The sequence below is a fragment of the Peromyscus leucopus genome, chromosome 8b (assembly GCF_004664715.2).
Source record: "Peromyscus leucopus breed LL Stock chromosome 8b, UCI_PerLeu_2.1, whole genome shotgun sequence".
Classification (NCBI taxonomy): domain Eukaryota; kingdom Metazoa; phylum Chordata; class Mammalia; order Rodentia; family Cricetidae; genus Peromyscus; species Peromyscus leucopus.
Window position 1 is genome coordinate 59,196,780 of NC_051086.1, and position 21,388 is coordinate 59,218,167.

General features: G+C 49.3%; 1 protein-coding gene across 4 annotated transcripts in view; it reads right to left on the reverse strand.

The window, feature by feature from the left end:
- Window positions 1-21,388, reverse strand: part of Rph3al (rabphilin 3A like (without C2 domains)) — a 143,756-nt gene that overhangs the window by 94,065 nt on the left and 28,303 nt on the right. The window contains exons 1-2 of one of the 4 annotated variants that reach the window (XM_037201490.1): window positions 15,555-15,778; window positions 13,736-13,852 (exon numbers count right to left, since the gene is read on the reverse strand). The exons of 1 other annotated variant lie outside the window; for it this stretch is intronic. The gene's annotated coding sequence lies outside the window, so the exon portion shown is untranslated. Of the gene's footprint in view, window positions 1-4,744; window positions 4,894-13,735; window positions 13,853-15,554; window positions 15,779-21,388 lie in introns of those variants that run through there. 2 more of the 4 variants (XM_028866774.2, XM_028866772.2) reach the window with 2 other exon arrangements.

The window sequence follows — 21,388 nt, forward strand, 5'->3', positions numbered from 1 at the left end:
GCCCCTGGAGTCCTTGTCCTCGTCATCCTCCTCTCACTCCTACATCTGCTCTCTTCCCAGATTTCTCCTATTTATTCTCTCTGCCTGCCAGCCCCGCCTATCCCTCTCCTGCCTAGCTATTGGCCAGTCAGCTCTTTACTAGACCAATCAGGTGTTTTAGACAGGCACAGTAACACAGCTTCACAGAGTTAAACAAATGCACCCTAAAAGAATGCAACACATCTTTGCATCATTAAACAAATGTAACACATCTTAAAATAATATTCCATAACACATGTGGTCCTACCACACCATCGGCCCAACAGACTCCCTGGGTACTGACTATGCATCAGGCCCAGCAGCTGCTCAGTTTCTGGGGGCTTGGCAGCTCCCCTCCCCTCCCTAATCCAGCAGGCCTCCCACACATACTCACAAGACACCTTAATATAAGGGCGTCTTCTTTTATTTAATCCTTGGATCCTTTAAGGGCCTGGGATGCCCAGGCCAGTGACCCTCAAGTCACTGCCTGCCTCTCTGTCTAACTGGAAACAAATGCTTTTCATCTTCCCAGGGCAAAAGCTTCCATCCGAAATGAGATGCAAAATATCTTCCTTCTCCCCCCAACCTTTTGAGCCACAGGCTCTGCCCACGCGTCCCCAGAGGCACAGCTTGATCTTGTCATTTCTAAAAAGCCTGACATAGGGTAGATGGGAACACTCAGATCCTGGCAATCATGGGGTAACCACACTCCTTGGGCAACAATCACCGTGAAGACAGAGGAAGGAATTGTGCAGGCCAGCACAGGCCAGCGCAGGCCCCCTTCCAGCCCCAAAGTAGCACTTGTTCCTGCTGGCACCAGGTCATAGCTGTGTCCTAGGGGTGCTGCCACCAAGTTGCTAGAGCAAGTCTGAAAGCAGGGGATGGGCAGGGCTGAGGGTCATCTGCAGTCTCAGGGGCAGAAGGGGTCCCTTGCCTGTTTTAACACTGGTATCTGCTGGTTCCTCAGCCTTCCTAAGGCTGAAACTGCAACCCTCCCCGTTCTGTCTGCACGGCAAGAGGCTCCTGTCTGTCTGTCTTTACACAGATGTCCTCTTTCTCCTCTCTCCCTGTTCCCCCTCCCCCTCCCCTGCTCTTCCTCCCCCCTCCCCCCTTCCCCTGCTCTCATCTCCAGTACTGATCCTAGAACACGGTGCTGCCACTGGGCTCTGACTTTTCCCTTTTTCTTTTGTACTGGGGACTGAACCCAGGACCCTTTAAGCTATATTCCCAGCCCATGGTCTCTTTGTTTTGTTTCTGAGGCAGGAGCTTGCCAGTATATAGCTCAGGCTAGCCCAGAACTTACTATATAGCCTAGAACTTGCATTCCTTCTCCCTCTGCCTCCTGAGTACTGGGATTACAAGTATGTTGGAATCAGACAATATCTCACTCCAGGAGGATCTCAATCTAATAGTTACAACTGGAATGACCCTATTTCCGAGTAAAAGCCACATTGAGAGGCACTGAGAGGTGGGACATCAATATGTCCTTTTGAGGGACACAGTTCAACCCACAACACACTAGGATAACAGACTCAGTCTTGTCATGGGGGTGGGGACAGTAGGCACCACGGGTCCACTTGACTATGTGCACTAATGACTAAGGTGTTCTACAGCGTCCCATCCCTGGATTTCCTGGAAGACTAAGGACCAAGAAAGGGCTCCAACTTCTGGAACAAAGAGGTCAAGGTTCACACACACACACACACACACACACACACACACACACACACACACACACGATTCCATGCTGTGTGTGGTAGTGTGCACTTGGGAGTAGGAAGCAGGGAGATGAAGAGCCAACCTGGGCTACACAGTAGCATTGTCTCTTAAAAAAAATAACAAGGTCAGAGAGGGGAGGGAAGGGAGGAAGGGGGGAAGGGAGGGAGCATGAAAACACCCCATTTTGGTCACTGCACTCTCTGGGGGTTAAGGAAGGGATCTGTGAACTTCAATTAGAAAAAAAAAAAAAAGCTTTTTCATTAATCTACAACTGAATGTTCCATTTCCTCTCACTACGAATACAGCCAGCACATCAGAGTCACATTTGTGGTGTCTTAATCATGAGCTCAGATATTTTCCCAACAGTATAGAACTGCAGATATCTCAGAATGCACTCACTCCTCTCTACTTTAAATTACGCGGTGGGGGTTGGGGAAGGCTGTCTGTAAGTGGGCATCAGGCCCTGAATTCACATCCCCAGCATCCACATACAAAGCAGAGTGTGGACAGCCAGGTGTGGCGCACGCCTTTAATCCCAGCACTCAGGAGGTAGAGCCAGGCGGATCTCTGTGAGTTCGAGGCCAGCCTGGGCTACAGAGTGAGTTCCAGGACAGGCACCAAAACTACACAGAGAAACCCTGTCTCGAAAAACAAACAATGGCAGGGTGTGGCATCGAGCGGCACACAAATCTATAGCCGCTGTGCTGAGAGCGCGGACCCAACAGGCAGATTCCCCGACACCGCCACCCCTCCCCCGGCACACTGGCTAGCCAGCCTACACCCTGCCTTAAAAAATAAGGCAAAACAAGGAAGGCACTGGACAAGGAATTCTGGGCTCTGCAGGCACGAACACACATAACATACATGTGCACATACCCACTTGAACACACACACACACACACACACACTACACCAGTGGTTTGACCCCACAGAAAAGCTGTTTCCCTCATGGATGAGCAAGGCAGCTCATGGAACACTACAACACAGGTGTTGTTCACGGTTTCAAACCCACTCTGATCACTGTAAATGAACACAACTATTTCCCCTCAGTTATCCTGTCTGTGCATTTAAGCCACTGTTTTAGTCAGGTGCGGTGACATGCTCTTGGATCCCAGCATCCTATATTTTCTCTCGTGATAAAAGAACACACACACACACACACACACACACACACACACAGCCTACATGATGAGCCAGTGAGTTAGGGTTCTTGCTGCCAATCCTGATAGCCTGGGTTCAATCCCTGGGATTCATATGATGCAGGGAGATTCTGAAAGTTGTCCTCTGACTTACACATGTACCATGGCATGACTGTGCACATGATTACACACTGAGTGAACAAATGTAATTAAAAAAAAAACCTCAGTAAACAAAATAAAAACATTACTTAACCAGACTGTCAAAAAGTAGAGTACGTACATATGGAAATGGAAGTAGAATCTGGTTTAACAGTTATGGGGATAACATCACGTTGTCAGGGAAAGCAAGCGTCTGCCCAGAAAATGCTAGGTCCTCCCAGGGGCTCCAAAAACTGGCTTGAGTCATGCACTGAAGTGTGTTGATGCTGTGTGTGTATGTGTGTGTGTGTATGTGTGTGTGTGTGTGTGTGTATCTGTCTGTGCATGTGTCTGTCCATATGTGTGTCTGTCCATGTGTGTGTCTATGTGTGTCTATGTGTGTGTGTGTCTCTCTGTCTCTGTGTGTGTATCTGTCCATATGTGTGTGTGACTGTGTGTGTGTCTGTGTGTATGTCTGTGTCTCTGTGCATGTGTGTATCTGTCTGTGTGTGTCTGTGTGTCCATGTGTCCTTGTGTGTGGGTGTCCATGTGTCTCTTTCTCTATATGTGTGTCTTCTCTGTGTGTCTTCTCTGTGTGTGTGTGCCTGTGTCTTTGTGTGTATGTGTGTGTTTGTGTCTCTATTTGTGCCAGTGTCTCTGTGTCTGTCTGGGTCTCTGTGGGTTTGTGTGTGCATCTGTGTGTATCTTTGCGGATGTGTCTCTGTTGGTGTGGGTGCCTGTGTCACTGTGTATCTGTGAGTGTGTGTGTCTGTGTCTCTGTGTACATGTGTCTGTATGCATGTGTGTCTGTGTTACTGTTTGTGTGTATGTCTGTGTCTCTGTGTGTGTGTATGTCTGTGTGTCTCTGCGTATCTGTGTATCTCTGTATGTGTGTCTGTATGTTTCTGTGTGTCCATGTGTATCTCTGTGGGTGTCTCTGTGTGTGAGTGTATCTTTCTCTGTGTGTGTGTATTTCTCTGTGTGTGTCTTGTCTCTGTGTGTGTGTCCCTGTCTCTGTGTATGTGTGTGTCTGGGTCTGTCTGGGTCTCTGTGGGTCTGTGTATATGTGTGTGTAGGTGTGTGTGTGTGTGTGTGTGTGTGTGTGTGTGTTTCTGTGTGTGTGTGTGTGTGTGTGTTTCTGTGGGTGTGTATGGTTCTCTATATGGGTTTGTATGTCTCTCTGTGTGTGTCTGTATCTGTCCATGTTTCTGTGTGTGTCAGTCTGTATCTGTTTTTCCTTCTCTCTCTCCCTTTGTGTGTCTCTGTCTCTCTATGTCTCTGTTGTCTCTGTCATCTCTCTGCCTCTCTCTGTCTCTCTGTCATCTCTCATTCTCTCTCTGTTTCTGTTCTCTCTGTGTCTCTCTCTGTCATCTCTCATTCTCTCTGTCTCTGTTCTCTCTGTCTCTGTCTCTATGTGTGTGTCTCTCTGTCTCTGTCTCTCTCTCACTCTGTCTCAAGTTTTACCCTGGAGTCTATGTGAGCCTGGAACTCTACAGCTCCCCTGCCTTTGCTTCCTGAGTGCTGGGAAGCATGAGCCATCACCCGGAGTTCTCCATCCAGAACTACAACCTGCTTCCATTGTGAGAGTTATGGGGCCTGGAAAGCCCCAGGCCAACACAATTTCTGCAAAGGAAATCTGATTTTTGTTCCCACCTGGGTACTGATTATTGAAGGAGCTACACAAAACTCACCAGGAGACAGAACCCCTTGAAAGGAAACCCTCTCCTTACCTGCCAGGCCTGATTCTCAGCTCCTTGGTGGGTCCCGTCCCGGAGTAGCCTCCCTCACCCTGCCTCTCCCAGTTAGAAAGCTCTTAGATCGTCCTCGGTCCCACCAGGCACTTCTCCATCCTCCTTCCGCCCAATCTCCTGGCCCCGGCTGTTTGCTTAAAGCCAGCCGCCAAGGCAACCCTCAGCTGACCTAGCCCGCTATCTGCCAGCCAGCTGTCCCCTCTTGTTCCTGGAAACACAAACAGACGTTTCTCTGTTCCAACTCCAAGGTTAAGTGCCACACTGCCGAGGAGACAGCTGTCCACTTCTCTGCGGGCTACCTAAGACCCCAAATAAATAAAGATGCCCACCATGACATCCCCAGTGTCAACATCCTAGGCTCCAGGTAACAGTGGGGGACCTCAAAATAGGACTTGGTAAAGAGGAGATGTGTAGGAGGAGGGTCCAGCCAAAACCAAGTGGTACCTAGCTGGGCATCTCCAAACAAATTGGAAACCACACATACGCATGTTCAACACGACCCTGAGCTGCCAAGAAGAGGCAAAGCAGTCAGGATTCCAGGTGCTGCCTGCCCCCCTGGGCATTTGCCGCAGGCCGATAGCAGCACAGGTCCATGGGGACCATAAGACCACTATTCCCTTATTCCAGCCCCAGACAGCTGCAGCCACCCCTGGTTGCCCATAGCTGCCATGAGTGGCCTACTTTGATCTGAGCTGGGCTGAGCCCTGGGGCTTTCCCGACTTTCCCTGCCTCCAGGAAGACCTGGCTGCTGGCAGATGGTGTCTAACAAAGGCAATAAACCAGAGGGGGGTGGGAGAGGGTTGTCAAGCCCCGACCACACACTCTGCCAGGGGCTCTCAGAAGCTGAGTGGGGCAGGAAGTGGCCAAAGGCCAGAGCAGAGTGAAGGGTGTTACTGAGGAGGTAGGCTGTCTCAGCTAACAAAGAGGGTTCAGTGGCTTGGATGAGAGGTGCCAGACAGGCAGCAGGGACCTTTGCTAGCTTGCTGCAATGCCGCTGTTGACCCTCTTGGGCCCCGAAATAAGTCCTGGAGAAGGCTACTGCTTCTCCAGACCTCGGTCAACCTGTTACCCTCCCCAGGCAGCCTTTGGAGGGCCCCACATTGCTCAGACAGTTGTTAAGGATCATGTCCAGTGTCCTCGCCTGGGAGTTCATGGCCGTCCCGGGGCTCCACCTCCGCTGCCCTGTCTCTCTCTGGACAGGAACAGATGGTGTCACGCCCCAGCCTGTGCCTCCCACTACTCCAAACTCACTGCCTCACTTGTGACGACAGCGGAAAGACTTCATCAGAACCAAAACACCTGAGCAACACTATCAAGACTGTGGCGAGAGAACCCGCAGAATGGGAGAAAATATTTGCAAACGTCTGTCGATGGGAGGCCAGGCCTGCTGTTCCTCTGACCACTGCTTGAGGAACCCCAGAGCATGGCCCGGGCTCTCAGCTCCAAGCGGCCAGTTTCTAGGCCTTCCCTTTTCCACTGTTGGGAACTTCCCAGCAAGGGCCATTTCTATCTAGAGAGGAATCAGCAGAAGGGAGAGGTCACATGACCTTCCTAGAAGGGGCAGGAGACACGCTGTGAGGCCAGATCTGGAAAGAGCACTGCTCTTACAGAAGAGCAGAGGCTAGTCCCTAGCACCCCTGTGGCTCACAGCTGCCTGCTAACTGCAGCTCCAGGGGATCAGATGTCTCTGACCGCCACTGGCACCTGCACGCATGCGCACGCTCCCCACCCCCACATATACATACATACATTTAATTAAAAAATAAAGTAAGTCCTTAAAAATAAAAACAGATGGGCATGGTGATGCAGGTATCATCCAAGAAGCACTCAGGAGGCCGAGGTGACAGGGCTAACAGTTCTAGGCCAGTCTAGGCTACATGGTGAGAGCCGGTCTCAAAACCAAACAGAACAGGACAGGACAGAGCAAAGGTGCAGGAGTTAGAACATGGGGAGCAGGGCTTCTCGACCTGAGGGTTGCAACCCCTTCGGGAGTTCTGTGGCCCTCTCACTGGGACCCCACATCAGATACACTGCATATCAGATGTCACAATTCATAACAGTAGCAAAATTATCGTTATAAAGTAGCAATGAAAATAATTTTACAGTTGGGGGTCACCACAACATGAGGAGCGTTAGGAAGGCGTTAGGAAGGCTGAGAACCACTGCTCTATACTGTTGAATAAGTTAGAAGCAATGATTAAAACATTAAGTGCAAAATACATTTTTTTTTCAACAGTAAGAACACACAACCGAGCTAAAAGTGGGCATAAGCTCCAAGCAGGGGCTAGAGGTGTTCAGTGGCAGACGTTTCCTTGGGGTGTCAGAACCCCAATAAAACATCAAAAAAATTATGACTAGAAGTACTGAGATGGCCCAGAGGGTATGGTGCTTGTAGGGCAAGCCTGGCAACATGAGTTCAATGCCCAGGACTCACACAAAGGAAGCATGCATGCATACACACACACACACACACACACACACACACACACACACACACACACCATGCACTGGATGATTAGGAGCTGGTGAGATGCCTCTGCACATAAAGGTTCCAACGGACAAGCCTGGCAACCTGAATTGGATTCCTGGACCCATAATGGTAAAAGCTGAGAACCAACTCCCAAGTTTGACCTCTGACCCCCACATACACACACCATGGTGTGCACCTGCTCTTCTTACTCCACAAGAATAAATAAATGTAATTTCATTTTTTAATTTTTTTTGTTTGTTTTGTTTTTTAAGACAGGGTTTCTTTGTGTAGCCCTGGCTGTCCTGGAACTCGCTTTGTAGACCAGGCTAGCCTCAAACTCACAGAGATCCACCTGCCTCTGCCTCCTGAATTAAAGGCATGGCCATAATTAAAAAAAAAAAAAAAAGGCTGTATGAATGGCAAATAAGCACATGAAAAAATGTTCAATATCATATCTTAGGAAATTACAACAAGGATAATACCACACATATTTGAACAGCCAAAATCCCAAGTCTGACGTCAAATACCAACGAGGAAATTGAACAACCAGAACCATCACTGTAAGGTGGCACATGATGTCTAGCATGGCCCCAGGGATAGACCTGACTGGAGTGGTGATGGAATGAAGACAGACAGACAGACACATATGGACAGAAAGCTGGGACCAGGTGACCTGGGCCCTCTGATGGAGAAATCACAGCACCCTGGAAGCTCACCATGTTTATTACACTGAGTTGAACAGAGAGGTGGGCTTATTGCATACAGATGCGTCAAGGAGGCGGGGCCATTACATCCAGATAAACAAGGAGGCGGGGTTTGTGGCACACAGCTGGATCAAGGAGGCTGGTTTTATTACTGTCAGTATAAGTATTGAGCAGCCTTCAGGCTGTAAATGTGAGGTTGGGAGAGACACTATGGGGAATTTTCTACGCACGCTGTCAATGCTCCCACCCAGCTCCCTGAGGAAGGCTTTGCCACCCCTCTGTGCCTCACCCAGGGAGGGCGTTGTGACTCTCACAGGTCCTTGACATGGCTGTGCCTGTGTGGACAACACACACATTTACTCAGGACTTCACTCACTCAGGGCTTCCTCTGTCCCCACAGGCACAACCAATTTGGAAAGTTGCTTTTTACAGAATTAAACAAATAGTCGACAGTGCAACGTGGTTGAGGAGGACATCCAACATCAACTTCTGGCCTCCACACGCGCTTCTTAAAAACTACCGGCTCAAGAGCTAGCTCAGGCTTAAGAACGTTTGCTGCTCTTCAGAGGATTCCAGGGGATCCACACTCAGTTCCCAGCGCTCACATCAGGGAGCTCCCAACTGCTTGTACCTCCAGATGTGACACCCTCTTCTACCTTTCATAAGCACCTGCACATGTGACATACACACACACACACACACACACACACACACACACAAATAAATCTTAAAATAAAATTGTAACAATATACTATAATAAAGGATAAATCAGTATCCTCCCTCCCCCTTTTCAGTTCACCATTGGGAACTGAAAATGTTAAAATGAGACCCTGGACAGAACACTAGAAGATTACAGTCTTACTTTACTTGGTGGCGTTTATACAAAAAAATAGAAAAGTTACACCCACATCACACTGATTGATATATATAGACACACACACACACATATATATACATATATATACATATACATATATATGCTTACTCATAATTTGAAAACAACCCAAACAAAAAAACAAACAAAACATGGCACAGCCCTCCAGGGAGAGGTAAGAGGTAGGAGGAGTTGGCCACATGGCTGTGTCTGGCTGAGGCATGCCTGAGAATGCATCTCCGGTGTGCAGAGACAGGAAATCAGGCCACTCTGAAGGCGAGGCCCCAGGGGACAACTTGGAACATTACAGTCTGTACTGACTCCATCTTGTTTCACTACCTGGACAACAAAGTAACTGCCGTCCAACTGTGCATAAGGCAGGAGCGAGTGAACTCCCACTGCAGAACCTTCCTCCCAAATGGGGAACATTAACCTAAGTAACAAATTGGCTCTCTGTAGCAATCAACTATGCACCATTGTAAGGGATGTTTTTCTACTTTTTCAATTATGTGCCTCAGTGGTAGAGCACTTGATTGGCATACGGAGGATCGGGTTTCCATCCTCAGAACACACCGAGCAGTAGCTGAGGGTGTAGCTCAGTTGGAAGAGTGCTTGCCCTGGGTTGGATCTCCAGCACTGCATAAACCCAGTCTGTTAGCGCATTCCTGTAATCCCACCCAGAACTTGGAAGGCACAAAGATCAGAAGTTCAAGGTCATCCTCAGCTACTGAAGTAAGTTTGAGGCCAGCATGAGGGTAGGAGGAGGAGAGAAAGAAAAATGGAGGGGGGGGGGTGGAGTGAGGGAGGGGGAAGGAGCAGACAAACTCTGTTCTGTCTCATCACATATATAACACACATTTATGTGGACACATGCATGCCTGCACACGCGCAAGTGCACACACACACACACTCAAACACATCACTCTAAATAACTATTACTCCTACTTAGTATTACTCTAGCTGTCTATAATTCTAGCCTTTTTTTCTCCCCCTCATCACCTTCAAGCAACACAAAATCACACATTTAACTGCCAGATTTTTTTCCATAAGTGGCCTAAGCCCACCCACTGCCTTAGAGCGGTGTCTATCACCATGATAAAGACCAAACCAAACAAAATAAAAAACGTGGGGATGAAAGAGTTTATTTGGCTTCCACATCCCAGGCCATAGTCTATTGAGGAGAGCTGAGGCAGGAACTGACAGAGAGCTCAGAAGTGGCCCCATCCACAGTGGCCTGGACCCTTCCACATCTATCATTAACCAAAGGGGACATTTTCTCAGCTGAGGTTCCTCTTCTCAGATGACTCTCATTAGTGTCTACTTGGCAAAAGCTAACCAGGACACCTGTGAAAATTATCACCTACTTTCTCCCTGAAAATCTCACAAAATCAAGCTCATCAAGAGCTTCAGATTTCCCTGTACACTTTAAGAATGCCTGTGAGGCTGGGTGTGGTGGCGCACGCCTTTAATCCCAGCACTGGGGAGTTAGAGGCAGACGATCACTGTGAGTTTGAGGCCAGCCTGGTCTACAAAGTGAGTTCCGGGACAGCCAGAGCTACACAGAGAAACCCTGTCTTGAAAACACACACACACACACACACACACACACACACACACACACACACCACCTGTGAAGTTGCCTGGGCCATCCAGAACCCAGAACATACATATCTGAAAAGCCACCAAAGCAAAAGATGTCCCTCCACAGAAGCACCGCAGACCATTCCAAAGGGAGCCATGGGGTGTGTGCCCCAGCTGGACACAGGGGCTGGACACCGGGTCAGTAGCCCCCCAAACAGTACTGCATGTCTGCTTCACATGCTTACAAATGCAGCAGCTTAATGTCAGGTTTTGGATGCAGATTTCCTGGCTCAGCACCTCCGGGTGAACAAAGCCCAAGATGCACTTCTATAGTCACAGAGCGCCAGGCGGGATTAGCATCAATGAGCACCCTGTCACATAGAACGCATCTCACTGAAAAGACACACTGTCCCAAACCAGAAGAGGAGCCAACACAGAACAAAAGCTACCCCAGAAGCAACGGAAGAAAGAGACACCTAGGATGTGGGAAGAGATTCGGCATAAGATAAACACAAATAGAAGTTTTCTGTTTGTTTAAAAGAGTTCATGCTGGATGTGGTGGCGCACACTTGTGTTCTGCACACTTGGGAGGCAAAGGTAGGTGGGTCTCTGTGTGTTCGAGGCCAGCCTAGTCTACATAGTGAGTTCTAGGACAGTCAGACCTACATAGAGAAACCCTGTCTCAAAAAAGAAATAAAGAAAGTAAGTTCATGCTGGGTAGAGGCATCCTGAGTTATCCATTAAGTTCCATGCTAGCTTGGGCAGCTTCAAGATACCCAGCCCCAATATGAAAGTTAAAAGGAGACAGTTCAGTGACAGAGGGCTTGCCTGGCATGAACGACACCCTGAGTTCAAGCACCAGCCCTGCAAACAAAAGAAAGCCCCCTCCCCTCAAAAAAAAAAAAGAATGTGGTAAGGGTAGAATATTTGCCTAGCATGTTCAAGGCCAGGAGTTCGAGTCTAAGCAGCACACATAGACAAGGAGTTCATCTGAACATCATGTCATTTCAACCAAACATTCCCAGAGGTGTTTCATCTGAGGTCCCAAAGATTAAGGACCAGCTGCCTCATCCACGTCCAGCAGCTGCCACTGCTGCTCTTCCCTCCCTGCCAATCTCAACCCTCTCAAATGCCAATCACTGCCCCCATCACACAGCACTGACTGGGAAATGAATACCATAGCTTTGCTGGGCAGGCCCATGCTAGTGTGTGCCAAGTGATGACCCAATTAAGCTTAACTTACAATTTACAAGGTCCATCTACACCTGCCGTCTTCCAGCAGACAGGAGCCTCGGAGCTGACAAACCGCTCCCTTGTGAAACCTTAGCGCTGTATAATATGTTTGTAACTCCTTGTGAGCCCCTCCCCAAAGCAGGTTGAAAAAGAGAGGCTGGTTGGCATGGTCTCTGACCTAGCTTTTGAAAAATATGAGATGATCGCCACCTTAAATTTATTCTATGTCACTTTACTTCATTTCTGGAAATATTTTTTTAAAGTAATCACTTTTTCTTTTTTTAACAATATAGCATGTATCATTGTACAAATCATACAGTCAGGCATGGTGGCCTATGACTGTGATCCCAGAAGTCGGGAGGCAGAGACAGGAAGATCGTAAATTCAGGGCCAGCCTGAGATGCCTAGCAACTTCCAGGCCAGCTTGGGCTACGTGAACTCTTTCTCAAAAAAGAGAAAAGCTGGGAGGTGGTGGCACACACCTTTAACCCCAGCACTCGGGAGGCAGAGCCAGGCGGATCTCTGTGAGTTCAAGGCCAGCCTGGGCTACAGAGTGAGTTCCAGAACAGGCTCCAAAACTACACAGAGAAACTCTGTCTCAAAAAATCAAAAAAAAAAAAAAAAGAAAAGAAAAAAGAAAAGAAAGAAAGAAAGAAAAGAAACTTTAAACTTTTCTGATGAAAAACATTTTTTTTCCTGCTCCACAGGCCAAAACAAACCCACTGCAATCTTCCCAACATGAGTGTCCTGCCTGCCATCAACACACCCCCGCACTGTCCCCCCATTGGGAGAACTCTCACGGTGATGGCCAATAGGCCCTCATTATACTAGACTGGGAATGCTTTGTGTCTTTATCTCTCTAATGTCCACCGCATCCCCACCATGTCCTCCCTAGGGACACAGAGATGTATTTCTTTGTTTACTTGTTAATTTCCACAAGGTCCCCAGGGAGAAGGGTCTCCTCTATTGTGTCTGCTAGGAACACGCGTCTGGATTGCTGGGAGCGTGGGATGCATCTGGAATTAACCAGACGATAATGTGAATAAATGCTGGGGCGGTGTGAACGAAGGCACGGCACAGGAAAGGCAATGACAGACCGTTCTGATTCTGCCCTGCTGCAGTCTCAGAACTACAGAGGAGGGGGAGGGCTTCCCTGAAATGGAGGAGCCGGACAGGCACCCGGCCCGGGGCCAGCTTTCTTGGGACTGCCCTCCCAGAGGCGCCAGGGAGGAAGCCTGGTTGTGGCCTCCTGATCGCTGAGGCAAAAAGGAACGCGGAGAACCAGACTGGCCCAGACTGGCGGGCAGGAAGGAAACCTGTTGGACAGGGGAGCTACTGTACCAGCCTGAGTTCACAGGGCTCCTAGCACCAACCCTGGGCAGAGCAGGGGCTCCAGAGAGCCTTGAAAGTAGCCCGGGCACCCCGATTCTCAAGCTTCCCCAGAAGTAAGGCTGCCTAGAGAGGGCATCAGCAACTGTACATTCATCTCCCAACATCCAGGCCAAGGAGCACATGTCTACACCAGCAGTTCTCAACCTGTGGGTCGCGACCCCTTTGGGGTCGCATATCAGATATTTATGTTATGATTCATGACAGTAGCAAAATTACAGCTATGAAGTAGCAGTGAAATAATTTATGGTTGGGGGTCACCATAACATGAGGAACTATATTAAAGGGTCTCAGCATGAGGAAAGTTGAGAACCACTGCTCTAGACCAATCCCCTCAGATGCTGAAATTATTTAAAAAATTAAAAGAATGCAAGAAATAAATGTAAAAGAATCTTTTTCCCACCCTGAGGAATCCATTCCCAAGACATCTTCCAGTAGAACAAATGGCCAGGCCTGTGCAGACCCCAGGCTTATGCTAACATCATCCTTACATCTCACCTACAGTCCCAGATGAATCAGCCCTCCAAATGTTGCTGCCCAGGACTGAGAGCGGGCCCCCCACTTCACAGCCCCGCACCCTGCAGGGGCAGCCCCCACATTCACAGAGGAACAGAAGTGATTTGTGTTCCCAGGTAGAAGAAGATTCGATTCGCCTGTGATCTGGAAGCTCGGGACAACAGAAGCTGACCGTTCAGAATGGATCCCTACAGCCCACCTACCGTATCACCTGGCCTGGCAGGCCTCCCTTGCTGCCTGGCACTGGGAAGGCCCTCAAAGGAAAAGGGTGAATGCCTGCGGTTTTAAACCAAGTTGGTGCCTGAACTGATGGAGTTCTCCTGCGGGAAGGAAGGAATGGGACAGTCATAAACAAACAAATTAAAGGTGACTCGGGTGCACACAGGGCCCTGCTGGTGAGTGAAACCCTGACCCTGGGCTGTCAGCCAGGGCCGTCTGAACCAAACCCAGGCAGGAAACTGCACGCTTCCTGGTCTAGCCACAGAAAAGCTTCCTTCAGCTCACCCCACCTACTTCCTTCACAGCATTCCAGAACATTCTGTGCTAGGCCAGGAGGCACCAGAGGCAGTCACTGGGCCCTCCTCCCCTATCCTTCTCCCAGGACATCCCAGACAACCCCCTGCCCCAGTCTCCATCCTCAGCTTCTGATCTACCATGCTCAGCATCCTTTGTAACCCACAGACCAAGGCTGGTCTCATCTGCCTCGGACCTGACTCTAGCCAATACTTCGGGTGATGAGCTGTGGGGCTATGGCCCTAATTTGACCACATAATAGTATGTTTTCTTAAGCCTCAGCCTGGTCATCCTGAGTCCTGGAACCCATCTCAAAAGGACAGTCATGAGCCCCTCTTTTCTAATTCCTTCAGTGGCTTCCTACGCCTCCTGAATTAGGAGTCTACACCCTGAGACTGGTGGCCCCTTATAATACACTATTTATTTTTTTTTTTTTTTATTTATTTATTTATTATATATAATACAGTCCAGTTCACCCTGCAGTCCCTACAGGTCTTATGCATTGCAACTCAAATGGACCACACCAAGATCTGTGGCCACATCTCTGGACCTATGGATCCAGTCTCTCTCTCTCTCCTTCCCAGCTCCACCTTACTGGTCCTGCCCCTCCCCAGCCCACCTCACTCCCCACCCTTTCCCTTCCACTGCATTCTAGACAGCTTCTCCCAAGCCTCGGAGGGCTCCTCTGTATTTTCCTTTATCAACTCCTGCTTTTACTCAAATTTGTTTTCAAAGGAAGCTTTCCACCTTTACCGTAAGTAAGAAACCACATCATTTGCATAAAGAAAGGCTATGGGGGTGGGTGTGTTCTAACATACATTAAAATACAAGGTCCTGGGTTCAATCTCAGCACAGCGAAACAAAACACCCAGGGTAGCAAGTCGATCGGCAAAATGCTTTAAAAGCCCACCTCTCCGGCACTTCCAAGTGTTCTAAGAAACACCGCTCTTCTCTGTATTTATTGTTGTCTCTGGGGCCTTTGGGGTTTGGCCCTGTCTCGTGGTTATCTGGGGGGTCTTTTTCAGTTTTATGATAGCTGACCTCACAAGCGGACACCAGGCACAGACATCCAATTCCCCCGCTCTCCTCTAGAGAGCTCAGCTCGTCACAAGCGTGCAGAGGAGTGTGATTTGCCAGCTCCGTAGCCCCACTCCATAGCAGCCTGGGCCTTGGTCCACCTGCTGTCCAACTTTCCACCAGAACTCAGGAGCCATCACCGGCGACCTCACATCTGTCCTGTCCTTGGTGGGCAGTAGTATGAAGGACGGTACAGACAGAACATAGCGTCTGAGGTGGAGGTTTCTAGCTGTCCTCCAACCCTACTACCTTTCCACTGCCAGTCAAATCTCTGTGAACCATTTACCAAACATTTTTTCCCTAGCCTGGTACACCCCTTCCCCACAGCGAAGTCTAGAAAAGCCCCTGCAGGCACAAGCCAGGCAAAATACATAAAGAGAGCTTCCTGGATCCTTAGAGCCCCCGAGAGCCCCGAGAGCCAGAAGTACCTACCAGGAAGCAATAGGCCCGGCCGAGAGAGAGTTACACAGAGCCCCAGCAGAAGGAGGGCCTCCCTCCAGTGGTGGTTGTCAAGGGCGACCCAGGTGCTGCACATCAACATTTGAACCACTCTGACTTAACTCAATAAGTAACAGCTCTGGTGGAAGGCCCAGCTGGAGGCAAACTCAGGCCTGGATTCTCTCCCTGATGCAGGGAAGCTGGGCCAGGCCATCCCACCAGGACTGGACCAGAGACCAAGTCCCACAAAGACAGCAGCAGACAAATGCAGGGCGTTTCCTATCCAAGGCAGGGCCCCAGGGGAAGGTTTACATCCTCCTGGGGATGTGTTTTCAGTCTGGACACATACGAATTGCAAAAATTTGTCATTTTTTGAAATGAGGGGTGGTGTGTCTTGCTGTATAGCCTAGGCTGGCTTTGAACTCAGGGTCCTACTGCTTCAGCCTTCCAAGTAATAGGAATTATCAGCACGTGCCACCATGCCAGCACTGAAGAGCTTGTTTGTCTGTTGTTAGAAAGGGCATAAGAGGCTAGACATTTCTCGAAAGTATTACCAGTCATGGTGAACCCAAGTCATGGTGGACCCAAGCCATGAGCATCCCAGAGCCTCCCAGAGTCTCCAGTGCCAGGGGTGGGGCCTCTGGCTGTGGTTTCTTGGGAAGAAGGTAAACTGAAGCCCTGATCATTGGGCCAGTGCTGTAGAACAGCCTCCCAAAGGCAGCTGGCTGAGCGAAGCTGCAGCAGGACAGGCCTGCTGCGGCCAGAGCCAGCGTGGTCCTGCCAGAGCCAGCGTGGTCCCGCCAGATGTCTGCATTCAAGCATGGGGATGACAGGAGCTCCCTACTGACCTTTTCACAGCACAGACAAGCTAGTAAAGGAGGGAAATGTTTGGATGGTAAAAGCACCGCGACCTTATCCCCATGGAGATAAAAACAAATGTTAGGAGCAGAGACCAATGGACCTAATCACCCAGGGCTTCCCAAACAGGGTCCCAAGGAGCCCGAGGACACTGATATGATATGATTCAGGGATGCTGAGGTAGGCGGGGAGGGGAGTGGGCAGTTTTCCAACCCAACCAGAGGGCCGTGTGTGGTGGGTGGCATATGCCTTAATCCCAGCACTTGGGAGGCAGAGTCAAGCAGATCTCTGTGAGTTTGAGACCAGCCTGATAGACACAGTGAGTTTCTAGGCTGCACAGTGAGACCTTGTCTTAAAAACAAAACAAAGGAAAAACCAAACAACCCAGCCAGTGCGACTCAGACTTCCAGGTAAGACTCCCAAGAAAAGAGTCTGCAGTTTACGATGAGTATTATCAGAGGGCTGGGGCGCAGCTCCTAGGCAGAGCCCTTCCCTAGTACGCAAATACCCCGAGTTCCATCCCCAGCACAGAGAAATAGAAAAGAGTAGGACAGCCTCGGCAAGCCAGCAAGCTGTGGATTAAAAAAGCCGGATTAGGAAGGCACACCTCCGGGTGTGTCTGTGATGGTTTTTCCAGAGAGCTTAGATCATGGGGGTTCTGACTTACTGATGGGTTAATCCCTCCATAGATTCGAAATACAATGGTGCTATAGTGAGGTGGCGAAGGGGAGGTGGGGCCTCACTAGAGGAAGCAGGTCACCCAGGTTTTCTCCTGGGGCTCATATCTCGCCCTGGCCCCTTCCTGCACTGCCTTCCCCTCTCTGCCCCTGTCCACCAAGAAGTAAAGGAAGTAGCTGGGCGGTGGTGGCGCACGCCTTTAATCCCAGCACTCGGGAGGCAGAGCCAGGCGGATCTCTGTGAGTTCGAGGCCAGCCTGGGCTACCAAGTGAGCTCCAGGAAAGGCACAAAGCTACGCAGAGAAACCCTGTCTCGACAAAAAAAAAAAAAAAAAAAAAGAAGAAGAAGTAAAGGAAGCTTCTGCCACATGCTTCCACTACCAGAATGTCCCACCCATGGGGCCACGTCACGGTGCACTGAACTTTCTGAAACCGTGAGCTCAAATAAACCTTTTCCCCTTCAAGTTGCTTTCCTTGGGTATTTGTTACAGCAGCGAGAGAAAAGCAACTAATACTAAAATGAAAAGAGAGAAGCAAACCAACAAAACCTCAGTGAAGCACCATCAGGGGAACGTGGCCGAAGTTCCCAGGGCTTGCGGGGTGCAGCTGCCACACTGCAGCTGTTCTCGGGGAAGTTGCTGTACTGAGCTCAGAACCATGCAGGGGCCTCTTCTTTGTCAGGACCCAACCTGGCTGTTCTGGCTGTTCCCTGCCAGGATGACCCACAAATCGCAAGTGACATCAACATCTGCTCAAGATCTGAGCCAAGAAGGAGCATCCCAAAGAGACTCTAAGCCCGGCAGACAAGGAGAGGCACCAGAGGCCACGTGGTCATAGGGACCAGCATCCTGGGACAGAAGCATGTCAGGGAAAAGCTGTTTCCCCTGCACACAGCAGCGTATTGCACATGATGGTTCCATGTGAGGGAACTACACAGGAAAGCCCGAGTCCCCGTACAGGGAGGTGGGAAACCTCCAGAAGAAGGCCTAGGCTGCCCCTTACAAGAAGGTGTGAAGAGTGCCAGTGTTCACACTCTATGTGAACCAGAACTGTGGAGATGCCACCACGCCACTAAGCTACCAAGGTCCAGACAGCTATACATTTTGGGTTCAGAAGATAATTCTACCTTTAGCAAAGCGAAGGCCATGGGCCTCTGCTGGCCGTATGTGATGGACATCCATCTTGCCTGTCCAGCTTCCTTCTTCATGGTTATATAATCATGTCATCCTTCTGGAAAAGATAAACTGGCCCCTGCTTCTTCCTCCTTAGGGGTGGACATGACTGGGAACCTATTAAGATATCTACCATCCTCCTCCACTTCCTGAGGAGTGACTGGCTCAAGGCTGTGCATGTGAATCAGGCCAAGGCATGTCTTCCCTGGGTTGCTGAGAAATAAACCTTTCATGACAGTGAGCTGTGGTAATAGTGTCACGGGAAGTGAGCACTACATACGGCATCTTGGTGTGTACAGTGTCCACATGGTTACGGAAGTTACAAAGGTTCAAAAGTGCTTCAAAGGTGATCTGATAGTTAAGAGGATGGGGATATGTGTTGATGCCGTGTAGAGAAAGGATGGGTGCCCCATTAAAGATGTTTGTGTGCTCCCATGGATATTAAGATGTAGCACTTTTTGGTGCTGAGTATGCACTGAGGTTTCTACCTTCAATAGGACGTGAGTGGTGGGTAGAGATTTGAATGGGAAGTGAACAGTGGCTAGAAAGGTGGTGTGGGATGGAAATGGTGCCATCAGTGCAGGTGTGGGAAATCCTGCAGCCATCTTGCCACCTCTCAGAAATAGTCAGTCTGGAAATGATGCTTAGGAGAGCCAGCAGATGGAGGTAAATACTCCTGTAGATACTGTCAGTCATTGGATGCGGCCAAGCCTGACCCACTTTTACGGTTCCCAAGTTGCCAGGCTCATGGGGTCCCATTTTTGCTCCAGGTAGTTTGAGCGGGGCCCTCATTTGCAATCATGAACTCTGAGAAAATCGCCTATGCGGAACTGAGGAGATGGCAGAATTCATGCAGATGCTAAATTGACTCAGCCCTGGGGAGAGCTGTCTGCTCTGAGGCCTGGCTCAGCAGCATTCTGGCCCAGAGATGCCAGGGCAGAGACTGTCTTCCTTCCAATCTCCAGTGTTCTTTCCTTGGCTGACTTTGCTCTTCTGCCATAGCCATGGGGTCTAAAGGAAGCCCTGGCTCCCTGTGTTTTCTCTGTGTGGTCCCTGGATGGTGTCTCTGTCACCATGTGTGATCTACTTACTCTCTTCATATTACACCTATCTATATCTCCAATGATTCCCCCAGAGAGAGCCTGTCCCAGCTCATCCCAGACCCTGGCCCATCTCCCAGGTTGTATACTGAGACTGAGTCACCCAGAATGATCACGAGAAAGAAGGAGCCTTTCGGACATGAGCACCCTCAGCAGGTCCTGAGGGTTCCTGGTTTAACACACTGGCTTAAGTACCTGTCAGGCCAAGAGTCACAGCCCAGGCCTCTGTTACTGCTGCTTTCTCACTCTCCAGAGAAGTTAATGCTTAATTGCTTAATCCATGAACATGCAAAGTTTGCAAGAAGGAGGCAAAGATGATAAACAGTGATTCACATAGGAAAATTAAATAATTTGGTAATTAATACACTTACAAAGTGAAGTTGCTAACGTAGTGACTGAGACCCTTTGAAAAGCTCAGGAGAAGTTGGGAAGAGGGCTCAGTGAGTGAAAATCACTTACCATGGAAGCCTGGGGACCCCAGTTTGAAGCCCCAGAACCCACATAAAGGCCAGACACAGCAGTAAAATCATCTATGATTCCAGAGCTCCTAAGGGGAAATGGGAAGCAGAGACAAGAGAATCCCACATCTTAGTTACTTATCTCAATGCTGCAACAAAATTCCTGTGGTGGGTTTGGATGAGAATAGCCCCCAAAGGCTCATATATTTGAATGCTTGGTTCTCATTTGGTGGAACTGTTTGGGAAGGAATAGGAGGTGTGGCCTTATTGGAGGAGATATGTCACTTGGGAATGGGCTTTGAGGTTTCAAGAATCCATGTCATTTCTCAGTTTAGCTCTCTGCCTCCTACTTGCAGATAAGGATGTAAGCTCTCAGCTACTGCTCTAGCACCATGCCTACCTGCCTGTTGCCATGCTCCCTGCCATGATGGTCCTGGACTCACCCTCTGAAACTGTAAGCCAGTTCACTCTTTCTTCTGCAAGTTGCCTTGGTCACGGTGTCTTATCATAGTAATAGAAAAGTAAGACCCTAACATACTGACAAGAAGCAACTTATACAAGGAAGGATGTGTTTTGGTTCATAGTCGTGGTGATGGCAGGAGCCGAGGCAGCTGGTCCCATTGCATCTACAGTCAGGAGTGGAGGAAGATGAGAGCTAATGCCATTAGCTTTGTTCTCTTCACACAGTCTAGGACCCAAGCCCAGGGAATGGTGCTGTTCACTATTTGGGTGGTGTTTTCGCACCTCAATTAAGCTAATCTATATAATCTCTCATAAGCATGGTCAGAAACTAACTTAATCTAAACAATCCCTCCCAAGCATGCCTGAAGGCATGTCTCCTCAGTGATTCCAAATCCTGCCAAGTTGACAATGAGAACTCAACATCAAACCTAGGAAGTTCGAGGGTCGTCTAACCTGGTATACCAAGGCAGGCTAGCCTGGGGTAGTAAGTGGAAAGACAACAGAGACCCAGTCTCAAACAAAGTGGAAGGTGAGTGGGGACTGATACCCAAGGCTGTCCCCGAGCTCCACATGCATGCCATGGCATGCCTGCACCCACATTCATACACATAAATGAGTACACACACACACAAACTTGAGAGAACTAAGCGTGGTGGTGCACACCTGGACTCCCAACACCATGGAGGAAGAGGCATGAGGGCCAGGAGCTCAAGGTCATACTTTGCTACACCATGAGTTCAAAGCCAGCCTGGGCTGCATGAAACTTGTCATGAAAGAAAGGAAGGAGTAGAGGAAGAGAGAGAGGGAAAAAGAAAGAGAGAGAGGAAGGGAGAGAGGAGAAAAGGAAAGCAAAAACTCATAGGAGGGAAATATGGAAAACAGCCACAATTGCAAATTACAAGAAACTTGGGTGAAGACACATTATAAACACGCGTTTTAAACAAAAATGTGTTGTTCCTATGAACTAGCTGTAAGAAGTCCTCCTGGAGGGACAATCTGGGTCACTGGGAGAGTGACTGGCACAGCAGGACTAGAGCCTGCTGTAGGTGGGGTCGCTCCTCAGGCCAGTGGGTGCAGAGGGGTTAGGATGCATTCTGCTGG